Genomic DNA, 19,280 nt, shown 5'->3' with positions numbered 1-19,280 from the left:
CCGCTCTGGTTTCGGCAGCGGCTCCCTCTCCACCCCCCTCGCCCCCCCCTCCTCCCCCCCCACCCGCCTCGCCTTCCCGAGAGACCCTGGGAGTCCCCTGGCGTTCGCCCGCAGTCCGGAGGGCGCTGAGCACCGACCTCGCGCGAGCACCACAGAGGAGACCTACCATGCCGATTCGGGCTTCACGGATATCATCTATCCGCAGTCGGCTGAGTCGCCTCGGTGTTAGACAGCGATCGGAGGCTTTCGATTACGCCTTCACTCGGCTTTTTGGAGCAGAGGGCCCCCATGAGCGAGTACCCATCCGAGTTCATGTAGTGATACCTCCGGCCCGCGGGGAGGAGGCACTTGTGGCCTTCTCGTTCCCTCTATGTGGTCCTTGCGACCGGGAGTGGACTCTAGAGCTCGCTCTTAGCACTTTGAAGACTCAGGCAGTTGAGTTTTCTCATCATGTGAGCGATCTGGAGGTGACAGATGTGATAGGCCGGCTCTGGGAGTTGGCTCATTTTTTCTTGGATCCTGGGAGTGTGGATGCCTCAGGGATTCGTCATTTGGTCGTGCGTATAGTGGGAGACTTAGCACGCGACCCTGGATATGTATGTATACACGAGGTTGCTCTGTCAGAGCGGGAGGCAGTCGCCATGGGCCACAGCCACTGGTGCCTGATCCGTGATTCTTGCAGTACACCGGGTGGGCAGATTCGCAGCCGCTCGGATGGGGACTACTCTCCATCCAAGCCGCTTGCGAAGGCCCGCCGCACGGCTGAGACAGCATCCACCTCAGCAGGTCATCCATGAGGATTATCTCATGGAATGTACAGGCCCTGGGGTGAGCACATTTTATACGCTATCGTGGTTGCTTGAGGCAGGAGCTTCAGAGATGCCTGGTTGGTGGCAGCATTGATATTTTGATGATGCAGGAGCACCACTTGGGTGAGAGCAGGATCCGGAGATATGGTTCGGTGATGCGTGGTAGATGGGATACCTTTTGGTCTGCAGGGTTTGGTCCTTTGGGTGGACAAGGAGGAGTATGCATGGTCATTGCAGATGTATGGCGGCAGGCCATTGTGGATCGAGGGATCATTGTGCCTGGTAGAGCACAGTATGTCATTCTGAGGATGCATGATGAGCTATTGGGCGTGCTCAACGTCTATGCACCTAATCATGCTAGTGCCAGAGCAGAGTTCTGGACCCAGGTTACGGATGCATTGCGAGAGGCCGCACATTGGTGTGTCGGGGGAGACTTCAACATGCTTGAGGACCCAGCCGATAGGGTGGGAGGCAGTCATGTTACAGTGCACGGCACAGAGCTTGCAGCTTGGGACCGGTTTTGCATGTCACTGAGGATCACTGATGCATGGCAGCATGGGGCCTTCTCCCGCTCTCAGGACAGTCTTAGTTTCTCTTGGTCGGATCGCCGACAGGGAGGGACTAATCTATCACGGATTGATCGCTTTTATGTGGGCGACTGGTTAGGGGAGCGAGGGGGCTCCGTCGGCTTTCTCGCTGGCACCTCATTTTCGGATCATGCGCCAGTTATCCTGAAATTGGAGGAGAGGACACGGGAGCCCAGCTTGCAATTGAGGATCCCAGAGAGGGTACTTACAGATCCCAGTCTCGCTGAGGACATTGAGAGGATCTGGCATGATAGTCAGTGCTCTGACCAGGATGCAGCAGGCCAGTGTGCCTAGGGTCTCATCGAGCTTAGCTCTTTTCTGCACGCTGCAGCTTTGACACGGCTGGGAGAGATTCGCGAGCGGGAGCATCGGCTGAGACGCAGCCGTGCTTCGCTACAGCGCCTTTAGGAGCAGCAGCCTGCATGTGAGTGGTTGGCGTCACAGCTGAGCCAGGCACGCCAGGAGGTTAGAGAGGCAGAGGAGCAGAGACATGAGTTTTACTATCGTCATCAGGCCTCTCAGTGGACGCAGCTTGGTGATAGAGTGACTGGGGAGTTTTTTGAGATCACTGGACCCCGCCATGCTCGGGCAAGAGTCCGTCAGCTTGGTAGACCGGATGGTTCGGTAGCTACTACTGAGCCCGGGGAGATCAGAGCCATTGCCACTGCATTTTATAGAGACCTGCTTTCAGCGGAGCCAACCACTGAGGACAGAGATGCTTGCAGACAGATCGTATGCGTACAGTTCTTGGTGCGCCTCTTTCAGAGATTGAGCAGACCTTGAGGGTCCTGCCGCGACATAGTTGCCCAGGGGAGGACGGACTGACGCCGGCCTTTTTTATGCGCTATTGGGACCTTTTGGGGCCAGGCCTCCGCAGGGGCTTTTAGTATGTTTTGGACACTGGGGTGATGCCACAGAGCTTTTCAGAGGGCTTGATCTTTCTTATCCCCAAGGGGGAGGGAGTATCAGATGATATTCGGCATTGGAGGCCTATTACGATTCTCAACACTGTCTACAAGGTCTTGGCAAAGGCCTTGAGTTTAAGGATCCAGCCCTTTTTGGGGGAGTTGATACATGCTACCCAGACAGGATTCGTCAAGGAGCGCAGTATCCTTGACAACATCTTTACTTTCTGGGAGGCGACGGCCCGAGCTAGATTTCTTGGCGAGGACTTGGTCGTGATGCTTCTCGATTTTGAGAAGGCATACGATAGAGTTGATTGGGGTTTCTTAGAGGGCACTATGCTTCGCCTGGGCTTTGAGCCAGGATGGATCAGAGGGGTGGCGGCTCTGTACTCCACAGCTCGTAGCCAGGTGTTGACTGCAGGAGGACGGGGGCCGAGTTTTGAGTCCGACAGGGGTGTCCCCTCGCCCCTTTTCTTTTTCTCTTCTTTGCGGAGGCTATGAGCATGTATTTGACGGCAGAGGAGGTTGGTTTGAGAGGACTCCAGCTCCCAGTCCGGGGGGAGGACCTGCTTGATGCTGAGTTTGCAGACGACACGGGCTTATTTTTGCATGGCCAAGAGGCCAATCTTCTTCGGGCAGAGCAATCGCTCGAGGTTTTTAGTGCAGCTTTGGGAGCATTGATCAATTGGCGCAAGACAGTGGCCTTTTGGATCAGTAGTGCTCCCACTCCGGCATGGAGCTCGGACCCCGGTTTTAGATGGATTCCTCCTGGCACAGCAGTGCGGTATTTGGGATGCCAGATTGGACTGGATTTGTCACCTGAGCAGCAGATTGCCACGCTTCTTCTGAGCATTCGGAAGAAGCTTTTGTATTGGAGTACAGCTCGACTATCCTTGGCTGGGAGGGTGGTGGTGGCAAATCAGGTGCTGCTAGCGACCATGTGGTACATTACGTCTTGCTGGATCTTCTCGAGCTCTTGCATCAGCCAGGTACAGAGGCTGATCAGGAACTTTCTTTGGTCTGGGCGGGACGGTCAGCTAGCCCGGGCAAAGGTTGCATGGGCAGTTATTACACTTCCGCTGGCTCAGGGAGGCTTGGGCATTATAGATCCAGTCGATCAGAGTAGAGCCTTATTGGGGAAGCTTATTGTTCGGGGGCTGCTTCCAGGCACTGAGCCTTGGAAAGAGCTTCTCTTGCAGCGGCTGCAGGCTCGGGCTCCCCCAGCAGGGGGCACTTGGGCACCATAGATTCGCTGGATCTTCATAGAGATGAGGAGGACAGGCCTCAGTAGAGGATGGGAGGACAGATTTGCTTTGAGTATCCTGAGAGCTTGGGAGCTGTTGAGACCGGGGCTCTCTCAGCGACCTCCTCCTTGTGTTGAGGAGTGGGCCAGACAGCCGCTCATCTGGAGCCCAGCGGTTCGCAGAGAGCAGGGTCATATGCTGGGTTCTCGGCCTCGTCTAGCCTGGGGACCTTTAGCGGCAGGCCCAGCACGCAGATTTGGAGACTGGCAAACCTTCTTCAGTCTCCCAGAGGAGATCCAGGTGGAGAGGCTGAGTCACTTCAGAGGGGGGATGATTATGAGGGATGATATTCAGGAGGCACTCATAGAGGAGTGGTTCACGCCTTTCGAGCCAGTGGCCCCACGGTGGATGGGAGCCTTTACTCAGTTGGAGATCTTGATTGCTGTCAGAGCTTGCAGTGAGGATGGCAGATGCCTCTACTATGAGATTCAAGATGAGGGCAGACTTCAGAGAGTGGAGGTGGAGTCGCCTTTGGTTGCAGAGTGCACCTTTCAGAGGATACGGGTAGTGGCCGCCGCTTCTCGGAAGTGGCATATTGACCCCGACCCTGCTGATGTGCTCCCGGATTGGCGCATATGGGCATATGCAGTGCGCCCCTTGGCCCGGTTACAGTGGGACCCAGGGGAGTACGAGTGGCATGATCCTTATGCATCCCTTGAGGCCAGAAAGATCACCTTTTTCTAGTATACTGTTCGGCTGGGGAGGCATATTTTGACGGCGAGGAGGATGGTCTCTCCAGCTGCAGCGGGGCATTGGCGGCTACAGGGACTCTCACAGGAGTTCCTGGAGGATTTCTGGGCTCGGCTCTGGGCTAGTCGACAGGCCCGCAGGATCTCGACTTTCCAGTGGGCTGGTCGCCCACAGGGGCTCAGCAGTTGGCACCTGGCTTGTTTACAGCGGTCTTCCGGCGGCCTGCGTCCGATGCGGCCACCCTATGGAGACACAGAGACATTGCCTTTGGGATTGCCCTCAGGCGCAGCAGATTTGGGTGCGGATGCTGCGTATTCTGGCCCCCCTCTCTCCAGAGGGTATGTTTACGTGGGGTGCCGCTGCTTGGTCGACTTCGACAGGGCCTGCTATGGGCTATGAGATGGAGCAAGACAGTCAGGTCATCAGATTCATTAGGGGCCAGCCTCGCCTGGTTTCGGCACCGGATTTCTCGTCCGCCAGCTGGACACAGGAGAGGATTTACGATGGGAGCTCCTTAGCAGCCTGACCATCTAGTTCACTTGGAGGGCCCGGTGTTTCACGACCTTTGAGGGGAGACTGGAGCCACCAGCAGAGACTGTTCGGGGGATCTGGCAGGAGTTGATCCACACCCTGCGAGGACAGTATGACCGCATCCGGGGCGACTCGGACGAGGCGATCTTGCGGCGCCAGGCCTTTCACACCACCTGGCGCAGCGGCCCCTTCTACACCTTACACACGGGATCCCCCCGTTGGCATTACAGGCCACCTGTTTGGCTATCCCCCCCCCCCCCCTCCCCCCCCCCCCTTATTGTATGATTTAGCCCCTCAGTCCTTAGTACTGATGCTTGTATTTTGCAGCACCTAGGGAGAGTCTCCCCAGGCTGCCTTGCTGTATTCACTGCTCTGTTGCTCTTATGAGCAGGAGAGATCTTTTGTAGCCCTACGGGCGTTTTTATATAACTAATGAAAGGATCTTTTCTCGGAAAAAAAAAAAAACACCCTCCTTTCTTTGCATGCAAACATTGCAAAGAACAGAGGCTCGGACAAATTAAACTCTGCTCAGGATCTCTGAAAAGATCACTACTCTCCAAAATCTGTAAACTCTTGTCACAGAAGAAAGTCTCCACAGATACAAAATAGCTCCCAAAACTGATCCTCAAGTGAAGTAGCTAGAGATGGGTCCCCTCTGAGTGTAGAAAACTCCTTTGGGAAGCAAAACACAGCCAAAACACTGCTGTCCAGCAAAAAACAGCAGTTCACTGCCAACAAAAGGCAAGGAACATGAAGAAACCGGATAACTGTGTAGGCTAGGAACAAAACGCAGGTATAGATGCTCCAAAATCAGCAAAACGCTGACTGAAATCAGAAATTAAGTGTCCTCCTCAAGTACCAAACTGCCACCAAAGCCACAATCCACACAAAAGCCCTTATGCATGTGATATGTGTCCAATGGAGAAGAAAACGCAGCCAACCAAAGGGCTGCAAACCTGAAAATTCAGGCTAACCAGTCTCCACACCTCATATGAGGAAAAATGCTGAAGAGAAGGTACCTTCAGGTCCAACTGAAGAAGCCCAGGTGAAGGTAGAGCTACCAGCAAGAATCAGTCCAGAAAATGCAGCACAACGGGGCTGGAAATCTGAAAACGCAGAGGTAAAAGGGGAAGTAGATAGGGCAGATTCTGGAAACGTAGAAGAGAAAAGGTACCACCAAGCCTCAGATAACCCAATTGGCAAGCCGATTGCCGCAAAACACCTGTAGACGAAGAAACGTAGCACCAACAGTGCTGCTGTCCTGAAACAGAGCAGGCCGACAGGTGTACAGGGGATCTCAAGGGTCAAAAACCGGTGATGGAAGATCACTTGAAGGGCCTAGAAGAGGCAGGCTGTCTAGTAGCAAAACTGAGAGAAAAAACGTTAGGAGGGAGCATCCAACACTACATGTCACCGGCGCTCTGATACCATGATAGAATGCACAGCGGAAGATGGAAAGTGGAAACGTAGGAGAGAGAGTGAGAGAGAGAGATGGAGAGGAAACACAGGTGTATACCTGCTCTCAATATCACCAAACAAGAATACAAGTCCCGAGCAAGAGGGGAAGGAGGCCTTGTATGTGAGGGACTGCAGCAAACAATGCAATGCAATGAATATGAGTGAGGGGAGGATTGGCTATATATATGCCCATGTAGAGGCAGCCGACTAGACCTCCACGACTAGGATAAATGTCCAAGACTCCATAAAATGGGGATAAAATATGGGAAAAGATGTGAGGGGTGACCAGCCCTCTAGCTAACATGGTCAGCCCTGAAGGCCAAAATAGACACCACACAGGAAGCCAATAACAAGGGGATGATGATGTCTAACAAATGCGGTCTTGTGAATGTCCTCTAGAACAAGCCTGACTTGATAGTAACCACTCCTCAAGTCAATCCTGCTAAAGATGGTGGCTTCATCCAATTTGTCTAAGATGTCATCAATCCTAGGAATAGGAAACTTGTTCTTCACAGTGATCCAGTTAAGAGCCCTGTAATCAATGCACATACACCAAGAACCATCCTTTTTTGAACCAATAAAAGTAGAGAACAAAAGGGTAATGAACTAGGTCTAATCAAACCCTTCCCCAATAACTCATTCACTTGCTTCATAATCTCCTCTTGTTGTGCCTCACTCACACGATAAGGAGGTTGGTTGGGAGGTGAACTTCCTGGCATGATGTCAATCTGATGATCTTCCGGTCTCTTCGGAGGTAACTCTCCTAGTAGAGAATCTGCAAAACAATCTTCATACTTCTTTAGGAAATCTTTCCTTTCATGATCAAGAGTTGGAAGTGATTCCTCACTCTAGGATTCCTTAGGATCCTTCACATAAATCAAGTACGAGGAATAGATTGCTTTATTGCTTTAGGAACTTTTACATGACTAATGAGTGGAATGGAATTCCCCTCAACTCCTACATCAAAAGTTACATTTTTGCCTTTAAAAGGAAATCTAATGTTGTTTCCAACCCAATCGATGGCTGTATCAATCTTCTTAGGCCAAGGCATACCCAAAATTACATCACAATGTCCAATTTTACTAGCAACACAATTCTCATGATTCACAAAATCTCCAATCTGTAAATGAAGCTTTTCCAAGATAGGGGTCACTTCTGCTGACATTCCCTCGAAAGTAGCACCTGCAGAAATATGAGCTCCAAACCTCTCTGGAGGGAGGTTCAAAGCTTCCACCACTTGGGGATGGATATAGTGATGAGTAGCACCACTATCAAAATGAATAAGCACTGGTTGGTTAGCCACTTTGCTCCAAGCTTTAAAAAGTTGCCTTCTTTTTGGTGGTGTATCATCTTGATGTTGAAGTTCCTCTGGTAATGCTTGGTTTCTTGCTTCTTGCTTTGGCTTGTTGGGACATTTTACAGCCATGTGTTTCTTCTTTCCACATTGAAGTTCCTCAGACTTGGATTCTTGCTTTGGCTTGTTGGGACATTTTACAGTCATGTGTCTCTTCTTTCCACATTGAAAAAACTTCCCTTTTCATATTCCTCAAGTTCCCTCCCTTTACATGTTCCTCAAGTTGCTTGTGGGACAATTTCCTTCGAAAGAGTGGAGGTTTGTCCCGACTCCTATCCTTCTTCTCTTGAGGTGCGGTTCTCGATTGGGATCCGACTTTAAACTTCTTCTTTGAGGTGGATCCTGGTTGTCATTCTTTGTCTTGCCCACTTTCCAAGGTATGTGCAAAGCCTCAGCTTGGAAAGCTTTATCTCGGGCTTCCTCCCAAGATTTCAGACCAGCCATATACATTGCTTGCATAAGCTTAGGTTGAAGTCCATTCACAAACTTACGCATTGTCATTAGCGGTGGAATAGGATTATAAGCAATAAACCTCAATGAAACAGCTGAAAAGTTGTTAAGATAAGTTGCCACATTCTCACCGACTTTCTGCTTTACCTCATCCCACTCTTTTTGCCCGCGATTCCTTGAGCTTGTCAGGGCTACTATATTGTCGGGCTGTGCTCCCTGGGTGCCATCTGTGGTCTGGAGGAGGATTGACGGCCAAGCCAAGTGGAGTAGTCAAAGAATGGAAGGGCCTCCTCGGGATCGTGAATGAATGGGTCTCTGCACTACCACTCTCCGGAGTCCCACTATACGTGAGCCAAGGAACTGTTCTCCCAAAGCCACAAGCAGCGGGATGTGGACGTCTCTAACCTCAAGAGGGCTCGATGAGGTTGAGACAAGGACAGCCGCTTTAGAGGATCACAAAACCTTAAGCAAGGTAGATCTCCCACATAAATATTTGGAGCATTGTAAGAAAAGGTAGTTGGGAAGCTCAATGCGCTAAGCTCGAAGCGCTATGTACTATCACCTCGATCACAAAACCTCAAGTAGGGTAGATCTCCCACGGAAATATTTGGAGCACTGTAAGAAAAGGTAGTCAGGAAGCTCAATGCGCTATGTACTATCACTTCGATCTACGCGGAAAGTGACCTCATGTGGAGAACCCAAACTATGGGAAGAGAGGGCTCCTTGGAAGAGATGGTTGAAGCAACAACAGGAAGTGTGGTGACCACCATAGTAGTAGGAGGCATAGTTGGGAGGGATCTGGATGACAACCAACTTTCCGCGTGTAGTGGCAGGGAAGTGGTGAGGTTGCCGTGGTGGGGGCGAGGAAGGGAAGGGGCGATACTTGCTGCTAGTGAGAATAGGGACCAACTGGAGAGGGTGGAGATCGCTGTAGGTCAGCATGGTAGGCAGACGGCTGATTGCGCGCCAACAGAGACCCTTGAGGTGGAGATGGGAGTGGAGTGGAAGGGGAGCGGAGGCGGTGACCGAGGGGGTGGCACGGGTGGTGGAGGGGATGGTGCGGTGGCAGACGAGGCTAGGAGATCCAGTTGCACCCAAGGTCGGATGTGGGATGCCGTGGGAGAAGAAAGCTGAGGTTGGCGGGGTGGCCCCGTGGAGGAAAGTGTAGTGTGGGGGGGGGGGGGGGGGGGTTGTTGGAGGAGGTTGGTGAGGAAATGGGTAGAAGGCTAAGTGTATGATACAATGTCAGGCTTGTTGAGCGGAGCCCGAAATCGGCGGCAACCGAGGTGGAAGGATTCATAGACAAGATGGTGGAAGTGAAACGGTTGGCCGGTGCAAAAGCAATGAAAAGTCTCGGTGTAGTGGGTTAGAGGTGAGGTGGGACAATTTCGAGTGTCTCTGCCCTCTCTAGTCACTTCTCACTAGTTCTCAAACCTCTTCATCAACTGCTGACCGAGCTTGTCAGTTAGCACCGAGTTTCCCTCCCGCATGATGAGAGCCTTTAGTTTTCTATCATTGTACATACCATCTTTCATGATGTCAATGCTTTCATACATATCATCTTTCATGGCAATCATTTGGGACATACACCATAGCTTCAGGGGCTAGCAATTGGTTCCACCATTTCCTTACCTCTGGACTCTGGAGCAAGCGGTCACGTGGCACCGTGTCAAAGGCTTTGTGGAAATCTACAAAGCAGCAATAAAGGCGTCTGCCATCCGCCTTAGCCTCTTCAGTGAGGCTCTTGAGAGTGAAGATATGATCTAATGTAGAGAAGTTCTGACGGAAGCTGACCTGGCCTGGTGCGCGGAAGTTCTCCCTCTCTCCAAAGGCACTGAGCTGTGCCTCAAGAAGTTATCCATAAAGCTTGGCCATGATATGGCCGATCATAATGGTCCTGTAGATGCTGGGATTCATGTTATCCCCAGCCTTGTGGATAGGGGCAATTGTATGAAGAGACCAGGTGTGTGGAAAGCCCTCCAAAAGCGCTTGTTAAATATGTGCGCTATAAGTGGGGCGAGGGTTTCGGAGGCATAGGAAAGGTGCTCTCCTCTATTCCCTGTATGATCTTTCGAGCGACCATGCTAGAGTCTCCTCGTAGCTTTCTCCACCATGTCTGGTGAAAAAGTGAAATGTAGTGGGCAAGCTCTGGTGGGTGTGGAAGGGGGGGGCTGATCAGGAATGTGATATAATGAGTGGGCATGTGTGCCAAATATGTGGATCAGTGATGGGTGTGGGTGGTCGTCGTTCCCGTATCCGGTGCCAAGCCTCCTCAGAGTTCCCGCCGAAGGATAGTTGGTATAGCTCCCAATATTGCTCTACTGCATGTGCACGTTCTTTATGACGAGTAAGGGACTCGTTTAGTCTCTGAGCCTGTCAGGCCGAGGTTTGGCCTATAGCTATTTCTTGTAAAAGACGGGCACGTGTAGTGCGGTACTCGCCATCATACCAACTATTATGGGGCGTTGTCCCAGTCCGAGGTTTGCCGGTGGAATGAGAAGGTATGGGGGATCCTCAAAATCATCGCTCTCACTCTGCTTGCTCCTGGTCCTGGCGTTGAAGTCCCTGAGTAGGAGAACTTCACCTAGCCGCATAAGCTCGACAATCTCGTCGGAGAGTGATGTATATGGTGAAACACCCCTCCTCCTCTCCACCTCCTCCTCATGGACCACTTGAGTGTGCTGCTGGGCATATCGTGAGGCATCTGGTGGAAAGTAGCATACATCTATATAAAGTGGCCTGGTGGGTGTGAGCTGGAATCGAATCCACATGTTTCTCGCCTCCTCGTCTCTCTGGACTATACTGATCATCCCCTGTAGCTGGTCTCGAGAAAGGACTGCTACACCTCCAGATCCAAGAAGAGGGAACCAGGGGAAAAATGAACTGCTAGAACTCCCATCCTGAGCTAGGGCAGGAGAAGGAGAAGCTAAAGGGGTCTGGGAAGAGATGCATGGAGGAGGGGCGTGGTGGGTAGAGATGCGCGGAGGAGGGGTGCCATGGGAGAAGAGTGCGCAGTAAGGTGGGCAGGATGACACCAGGGGGAGGGGGCTGAAGTGTGAAGAAGGGGAAAAGAAGGGAGGGGCCGGGGGGGTGGAGGGTAGAAGACAAAATTGTGACCACTTGATTTCAAATGCCAGCTTTTTTAGGAACTCTCACTGCGAAAAAGTGCTTTAAACATTAGAGTGCTCTCAGTTGGTAGAGTTAAAGCTGCTCTAATTGATGAGTGTTCTGTTGCTTCAAACGAATTTCACAGCTTGTGGAGGGGAAGTAGTGTACATGTTGCAGAATGAGTGGTAGTGATTAAGGGCTAAAGCTTGAAGACTCAAAGGAGGTGTAGGGATGGCCTGAGGGCAAACTTCAAAGGGGGCTGGGAAGAGAGTGATGAGCAAGATCAGTGAGGATATAGCTGAAAATTTGTGAGGGCAAAGTGGCCAGCGGAATGCAGGGAGCAACCCGTTTTCTCTCCTAGTTGTTGGCAGTGTGGTCAATACTCCTTTCTTTCACCTGATTGTCCATCTAAGTGATTTCAATAAGGTGAATCAAAAAGCCATAAAGAACTTCTTTCTCTACTTTCCAAAAGGTTGGTTTTTAGGACATAGCTTCACTGATGTCATTTTAGATAACTTGAGAGACTTTTAAACATACAGTTTTTTTATTTCTTTAGGGATATTAATCATGACTGTTTCCTGTACTTGCTTTGGATATAGACATCTCAGACAAGAGGGGTTTCATCAGCTTCAAGGAGACGCCAAAATGTTGGATTGACTAATATGTCTAAGGAGAGAATCAATCAATTTCAATCCTGGTAAGTCTTTGATTTGATGTTTTTTTTCCACATAGCTACTCTTCATGAACACATGCATGCACGCACCCACCCACCCAAAGACATGCACATCGTCAAGAGAGTCTGGTGGAAGTGGTTACTTGGTGACTGTAAATGATCAAAGATCAAATAGACGATGGAATTAAACTCAAACACACTGCACTGGGTCCCTAATGCAAAGGAACCCCCTCCCCCTTCTTCTTCTTCTTTCCCCTCTTTCCTTGCAGAGTATTTACTTGAGAATGAAAGTACAATGTCTAAATGTCTCATATCCAGTAGGAAGTGCATTCCATGACACTACCTTCTCAACTAAAGGTCTGTCAACACTTTCCTACATTTTGAGATGGGACCACAATTGGCATACATACCCACCAATGAATTGCTACGAAAGATGACTGTTTTAAACTCTTTATGCAAAATCTCAACCTGTAAGTGTTGAACCTCATCTAGGGTTTCCATGCTACAACTAGGGTGCTGGAATTTGTGCATACGCCCTTCAATCACATTGGTTCTGAATGGGAGAGTTAATTAGGGTTTCATGTGGGAGACATACACAGAGAAACAAGGGAGAGAGAGAGAGTTGTGGGGATAAGTCAGCTCATCAAGATGAGTGTGTGACTCCCCTATCACACATGTATATTGCACTAGTACACATAGTGCACTTAGTACATTAAAAGTACTAAGTGTACTATGTACTATAACTTATGGGCTTGTACACACTATAAGGGTGGGCATAATGCCTTTACCCCAACAACCTCCCACTTAAAGGCAAAGTGCCCTTAAATGAAGGAAAAGAAAAATCAGCATGTGCATGATAATATACAAGGCCATATCAAGGCTGAAACTGGCCTCATCCAATGCCCATCAAGTGTCTGCAATGAGCAAACCGCTCCGGAGGCAAACTCTTTGTCAACAGATCAGCCGGGTTGTCATCCGTATGAATCTTAACAAGCTGAATTTGCTTGTTCTCTATCACCTCTCTGATGAAGTGATACTTCACATCCACATGCTTCGTCTTTGCATGAAAGACAGGGTTCTTTGCCAACTGGATGGCACTCTGACTATCACAATGCAACAATGGAATATCCCCTATATAACCCAAATCAACCACTAACCAAGATAGCCATTATGGCACTCTGACTATCACAATGCAACAATGGAATATCCCCTATATAACCCAAATCAACCACTAACCAAGATAGCCCTAATGCCTCCTTGCAAGCCTCTGTGGCTGCAATATACTCGGCCTCTGTAGTAGATAAGGCTGTGCACTTCTGCATCCTGGATATCCATGACACAGCACCTCCTGTGAATGTAAATACATAACCGGTAGTAGACTTCCGGTTATCTGGATGACCAGCATAATCCGAATCCGTGTAACCATGCACTAATGCATCCTGTTTGCCAAAACAAATGCACATATCCTGTGTGCCCTTCAGGTATCTCATGATACCTTTCACTGCTTCCCAATGCTTCTTGCCAGGTTTGGCCATGTATCTAGAAACCACTCCCACTGCAAATGCAATGTCCGGCCTAGGCGCTATTGTTTAGAGAGGAGCTACAGCCACTGATACATATAGTCCGCAGAGATGAGCAGGCTAGGTACATGTGGGTTAGACTGAGGGCAGAGACGGGCAGATATCTCTTCATTGCTATATGCTATTTTGCTCCTAGTACATCAGTGTATGCATCACCTAGCGGGCAGTCTCCCTTTTCTATTTTGGATGATGACATTTGGGAGTTCTCCAGGGATGGTGACATCATTCTCCTGGGGGACTTCAATGCCAGGACCGCCCATAGCCAGACAGTATTTTATGATACCTCAGAGGAGATGTTGAGGGAGCTTGATGTTAGGGATATGGGCCTATCTAGACTCTCACAGGATGAGAAACATACAGTGTATGGGCGGTATTTGATAGACATGGGGACTGCACATGGATTGGCCATCCTGAATGGCCTACAGAGATTCCCGACATCGGGCGGTTTCACTTGCTTTCCACGTAGGCATGGTGCTAGTACAGTGGACTATGTTATGGCTCAGCCCAGTCTCATTTCCTCTTTTCAGGATTTTATGATAGGCACTAGGCCGGTTGGAATAGCAGTGGATCATGCTATCTTGTCCTTCACTCTCACATTTCAGTTTAGCACCGCTCCATTGGGACAGGCCTCCACACACACTTGTTATACCTTTACGAGGGAGACTGACACCGTGTACATGGATGAGATATACAGACGCTTATGTGCCGAGGAGCCGGGATGGCCATTAGATGAGCTCACTTAGATATTGATAGATATGCTTCATGCTGCAGCATCAGAGGCATATCCCCATAGTCAGCCTACACGGAGACGATCTGGGAACATCCCCCATAACAGTTGGTATGATGAGGAGTGCAGAGAGATGAGGATCAGATTACAGAGAGAGGTGCTCATGGGTGTTACCACTCACAGACAGTCACGGATTACCTTCCGGCACCTAGTGCGACGGAAGAAGAGGGCTTATCTTGCTCAGTTAGAGAGGGATTTGTATGAGTTATTTATGAGTCAGGACTCAGGCGAGGCATGGAGACTATTCCATGAGCATTCACCATCACCAGCCATTACCTCCACAGAGATTTAGGGTGAGTATGGAGCATCCCTGTACACAGCAGCAGGACAGCCGCCCCTGCCAGACCCATCGGAGCCATGCCCAGAGACATGTGCTTTCTTTACTGCTGAGATGGTAAGGAAAGCTATTGACAGGATGAGGACTGGGAGAGCATATGATCATGATGGTTTGGTAGCAGAGCACTTTATTCATGCCAGAGATATGCTTGTAGAGCTTATTGCTATGATGTTTAACCGAGCCATGTGTGAGGGTTTTCCGGAGACTTGGAATATGTCCACGATTGTGCCTATCTTCAAGTCAGGGGATCCCATGCTTCCTGGGAATTATCGTACCATCATGATTGGTCACACATTGGCTAGATTATATGCATCTATTCTTGAGCAGGAGTTGAGTAGATGGGCAGAGAGAGAGGGCATACGTGCATCAGGACAGGCAGGGTTCAAGAGAGGTTTCTCCACTCTTGACCATATCTTGACACTCAGAGCTATTATTGAGGAGGGCAGATTATATGGCAGGAGGATTTATTGTTGCTTTGTGGATTTCTACAAAGCTTTTGTCACAGTACCGAGAGCTAGACTGATGCGCAGACTACAGGAGATGGGAGTGCCCACAGAGCTGATTTGGGGAGTCATGGCTTTATTTAGGACAGTTGTGGGACAGGTACGTACTACTCAGGGTATATCTGAGATGGTTCACTCCACTATTGGGGTGAAACAGGGCTGCCCCCTTTCTCCCACCTTATTTGGGATGTACGTGGATGAGGTTTCAGACTATGTAGAGCGGGAGGGTGACAGAGGAGCACAGCTAGCAGGGACATGGATTCCGCTGTTATTGTATGCTGATGATATTGTGATGATCTCAGATTCTCCAGAGGGGATGCAGCGTCATTTGGATGCATTGCACACATTGGATTGTCTGTTAACCTTGGTAAAACCAAGGTGATGGTGTTTAACACCACAGCATAGTGGGTTAGGAGGTCAGTACCCACCTTTACATATGGTCAGGAGACAGTGGAGTATATAGATGCATATACTTACCTTGGTTTGGTTTTCAGTGGCCCACTATTTTCCTTGAGGAGAGCAGCGGAGGCCAGATTGAGCAGAGCTTATGCAGCATTGGGGAGACTAGAGAGGATGTGTTCGCAGGTTCAGTTTCAGGAACCTTGAACAAAGCTCTGGCTCTTTGACACTTTGGTCACTTCAGCCATGCTGTATGGAGTGGAGATATGGGGACCCTCAGTGAATCACCACAGTCGAGCTGGTAGCACTGATGGATGGAGACATATGGAGAGGCCCTTGGTTTCTATGATTTCCCGGATGATTAGGGCCAAGGCCTCCGTACCACATGATATTATCCGTGCAGAGATGGCTGCCCCCCCATTGGTGGTAGAGGCACTCACTCGATCAGTCTCCTTTATACATAGCACTTGGGCTCTCCCCAGAGACAGATATGCTCGCTTAGCCCTGGAGTCTTCACGACAGTTGGCATCACAGGGAGACGGATCATGTTGGTATGCACAGGTGACAGCTTGGTTCCAGTTGCATGGCTTTAGTATGGAAAGACTACCTCCATTTCAGTACTCCCTGGATGCACCCTCCCTCTCTCTCACACGGGCAGAGATTACCAGACTTATCAGGCAGGACTTGATTCAGCTGGACACTAGGAGGACATGGATACAGCCGACACAGGAGCTTGGTACGAAGATGGCTTTCTATAGAGATCATCTTCTCCAGCTCACGCAGGATGGGTTTGTGATTAGACCCATCTACATGGATACTCATCTTTCTCATGGGGTACGGTGTGCTATTGGAGATGCGCACATCCTCACACCAACTAGAGATTGAGACTGGCAGATTCATAGGAGTACCAGCTGAGGCCAAGATTTGTCAGCTGTGCCAGATGGAGCCAGAGACAGAGTTACATTACATATGTCACTGTCCAGTATATTATGAGATACGAGGCCGTTTTCACTGCCTGTTTAGAGAGGGTTTCGGACCACTTTCTAGAGTCATGAGATACCAGGATCAGAGATGCCTCGGATTACACTTGCTGGAGCTTCGTAGACATAGAGAGGGTCTCTTGAGAGGGAGGGGATCAGAGAGGGAGAGACACCTACAGAGGCAGATTACAGACTTCTTTCGACCAGAGATTGAGCAGTCAGGCCAGCAGGCATTGCAGCTAGCCCCAGAGTATAGCCGCACTAGAGGTACACTGATTGATCGGGCTATAGAGCTGGGGCGGTCCAGGCGCCCCAAGATGAGAGGCCCATCTCGACACCGGCGGAGACTACAACAGAGGATCAGGACCATACTAGCACGGCATGGGAGACGTCCAGTCAGAGTACTCACCATGGAGGACATTGAGGATATCCGCCATCGACCGATGAGAGACATCTTTGGATAGTGATGTGTATGATGCTTACCTTTGTTGCTGGAGTTTTCCTCCTAGATGTTATCCATTAGGAGCTCCTAGTACCGTACTTTTCCTCTCAGTTATTTCAGTTTCAGTTTGTTGTTTTTAGCTTTTCTTACACAAACATTGTATCAGATCCACCAATTGTTGTAACCTTTTTGGTCTCATAGGTCATTTTGGCCTTTTGAAGACGTTAATATATCATTTCATTTCATTTCATTTCTCTCTCTCTCTCTCTCTCTCTCTCTCTCTCTCTCTCTCTCAACGAAGCGCTAGAGGCGGAGCTCAATTCATTTGCAGAGGGATGCAGAGCCTCAGGACAGGCTGGCTTTCGGAGGAGATACTCTACCCTTGACCACATCTTCACCGTCCGTGCCATCATCGAGGAGGGTAGAGCACGACACCAGAGGATTTACTACTGCTTTGTGGATTTCCACAAAGCTTTTGATACTGTACCCCGAGCCCGCCTCTTACACGGTCTACAAGAGATCTGAGTCCCATCTGACATGGTTTGGAGCATCATTGCCCTCTATGAGTCCGTCATCGGACGAGTGAGAGCCCCAGGAGGTACATCACAAGAGATTTCCAGCACCATTGGGGTGAAACAGGGCTGCCCTCTATCACCCACTCTTTTTGGCCTCTACATTGACGAGATCTCGAGCTTCATTGATGGATTAGGCGGGGCTGGTCCCACACTGGCAGGCATATTGATCCCCATACTACTTTATGCAGATGACATCGTCCTCCTCTCAGAATCAGCCGAAGGGCTTCAGAGACAATTGGATGCCTTACATGACTTTTGCACTTAGCGGGACCTCTCTGTTAACCTTGGTAAAACCAAGGTAATGGTCTTCAATCTCCCGCCCCGTCACATCTAGATTGAGCTTAACATATAGAGGGGATCCTGTGGAGATTGTCTCATCCTATGTCTACCTTGGTGTCACTTTCAGTGGCCCACACTTTACCATGCTTCTCGAAGCACATGCCAGAGTGACGCGGGGATATGTATCCTTGAGCTTACTTGAGCGGAAGTGCTTCCAGGCACATTTCTAGGAGTCCAAGACGAAGGGCTGGCTTTTTGACACCCTCGTCACACCAACCTTGATGTATGGAGCAGCTTTCTGGGGGCTAGATTTATCCGATGAGGATTGGTAGCGAGTTGAGAGGCCACAGGTCATGATGTTCTCCCGTATGATCCGCAGCAAACCATCAGTCCCACACAAGATTATCCAGGCACAGTTTGCTGCAGCCCCGATGGTAGTGGAGGCACTCTTCCAGACAGTCACGTACCTTCATCGCATCAGTCACATGGATTCCCACAGGTACCCGAGGCTTGCCCTGGAGTCCTCCAGACAGCTAGCACTTGAGGGGCACTCTGGAGTATGGTATGCATTGGTTTCCACTTGGTTCTCAGTATACGGGCTCTGCATGGACCGCCTACCCCCCCTTCAGTACAGTTTGGACTCCCCTTTTTTTCGGCTGTCTCACGAGGATACCAACCGGGTTATCCGGTTAGATCTTCTTAGCCTCTACACACATTGCACGTGGATCACACCCCCGGAGCTCCCCACGAAGATGCACTTTTACAGAGACCACTTCCTCACACTCATTGAGGATGGATTCATCCAACAGTCGGGCTACTTGAGTGTTCACATGTCCCATGCCATGCGGATTGCGATTGGCCAGATACGGGTTTCTTCCCACCGCCTTCAGAGTGGAGACAGGTAGAGCTGAGCGCATCTTCAGAGCCGGGAAGCTCGTACGGACACCCAGAGAGGAGAGGATCTACCGACTATGCCACACAGAAGTTGAGACGGAGGAGCATTACATATGTCGCTGCCCAGTATACTATGAGATCCGTGGGAGGTTTCACTGTCTATTTCGTGATGGATTCGGTCCACTCTCCAGGATCATTGACTTCCAGGACCAGCGTTGCCTGGGCCTCTTTCTGCTTGAGCTCCGTAGACACAGGGACACCTTCTTGAGACACAGGCCCCAGCCACCCCGCTCCCGCCCCCGCCCCCTCCCTCGGCAGCCTACCAGCACCAGTTTCTTTCGGACCCAGGAGGTGGAGGAAACCGACATAATTCTTTCTTTCTTTCTCTTTTTTATATTTCTTTTTCTTCTTTTTTATTCCTTTTATTTTATTTTCTCTTTTTTGCCCTTACCTATAGTGATGACTAGAGATGACCTTGCTCATAAGAACATGATAATTGATTATGTTAAAAACAAGGAATCCCATGTTACTTAAAAGATAAAAAGAGAAGTTAAAGATTGTTTAAATTAAAATCTTGTTTTATAGTTGAAATTGATTGTGATTGATTTGAATATGCATACCTTGAAAGATTATGG

The 19,280-nt window shown here is 49.8% G+C and overlaps 1 long non-coding RNA gene across 1 annotated transcript in view; it reads left to right on the top strand.

The window, feature by feature from the left end:
* The first annotated feature begins 11,276 nt into the window (after nt 1-11,276).
* Nucleotides 11,277-19,280, top strand: part of LOC147605993 (uncharacterized) — a 29,614-nt gene continuing 21,610 nt past the window's right edge. Inside the window, exon 1 of the long non-coding RNA XR_015265079.1 lies at nt 11,277-11,893. This is a non-coding gene — a long non-coding RNA (uncharacterized LOC147605993). The remainder of the gene's footprint in view (nt 11,894-19,280) is intronic.

This window comes from Cibotium barometz, chromosome 58, assembly GCF_041138505.1.
Source record: "Cibotium barometz isolate CiBa-2024 chromosome 58, ASM4113850v1, whole genome shotgun sequence".
NCBI classification, from domain to species: Eukaryota; Viridiplantae; Streptophyta; class Polypodiopsida; order Cyatheales; family Cibotiaceae; genus Cibotium; species Cibotium barometz.
This window is presented reverse-complemented; position numbering and strand designations above follow the sequence as displayed.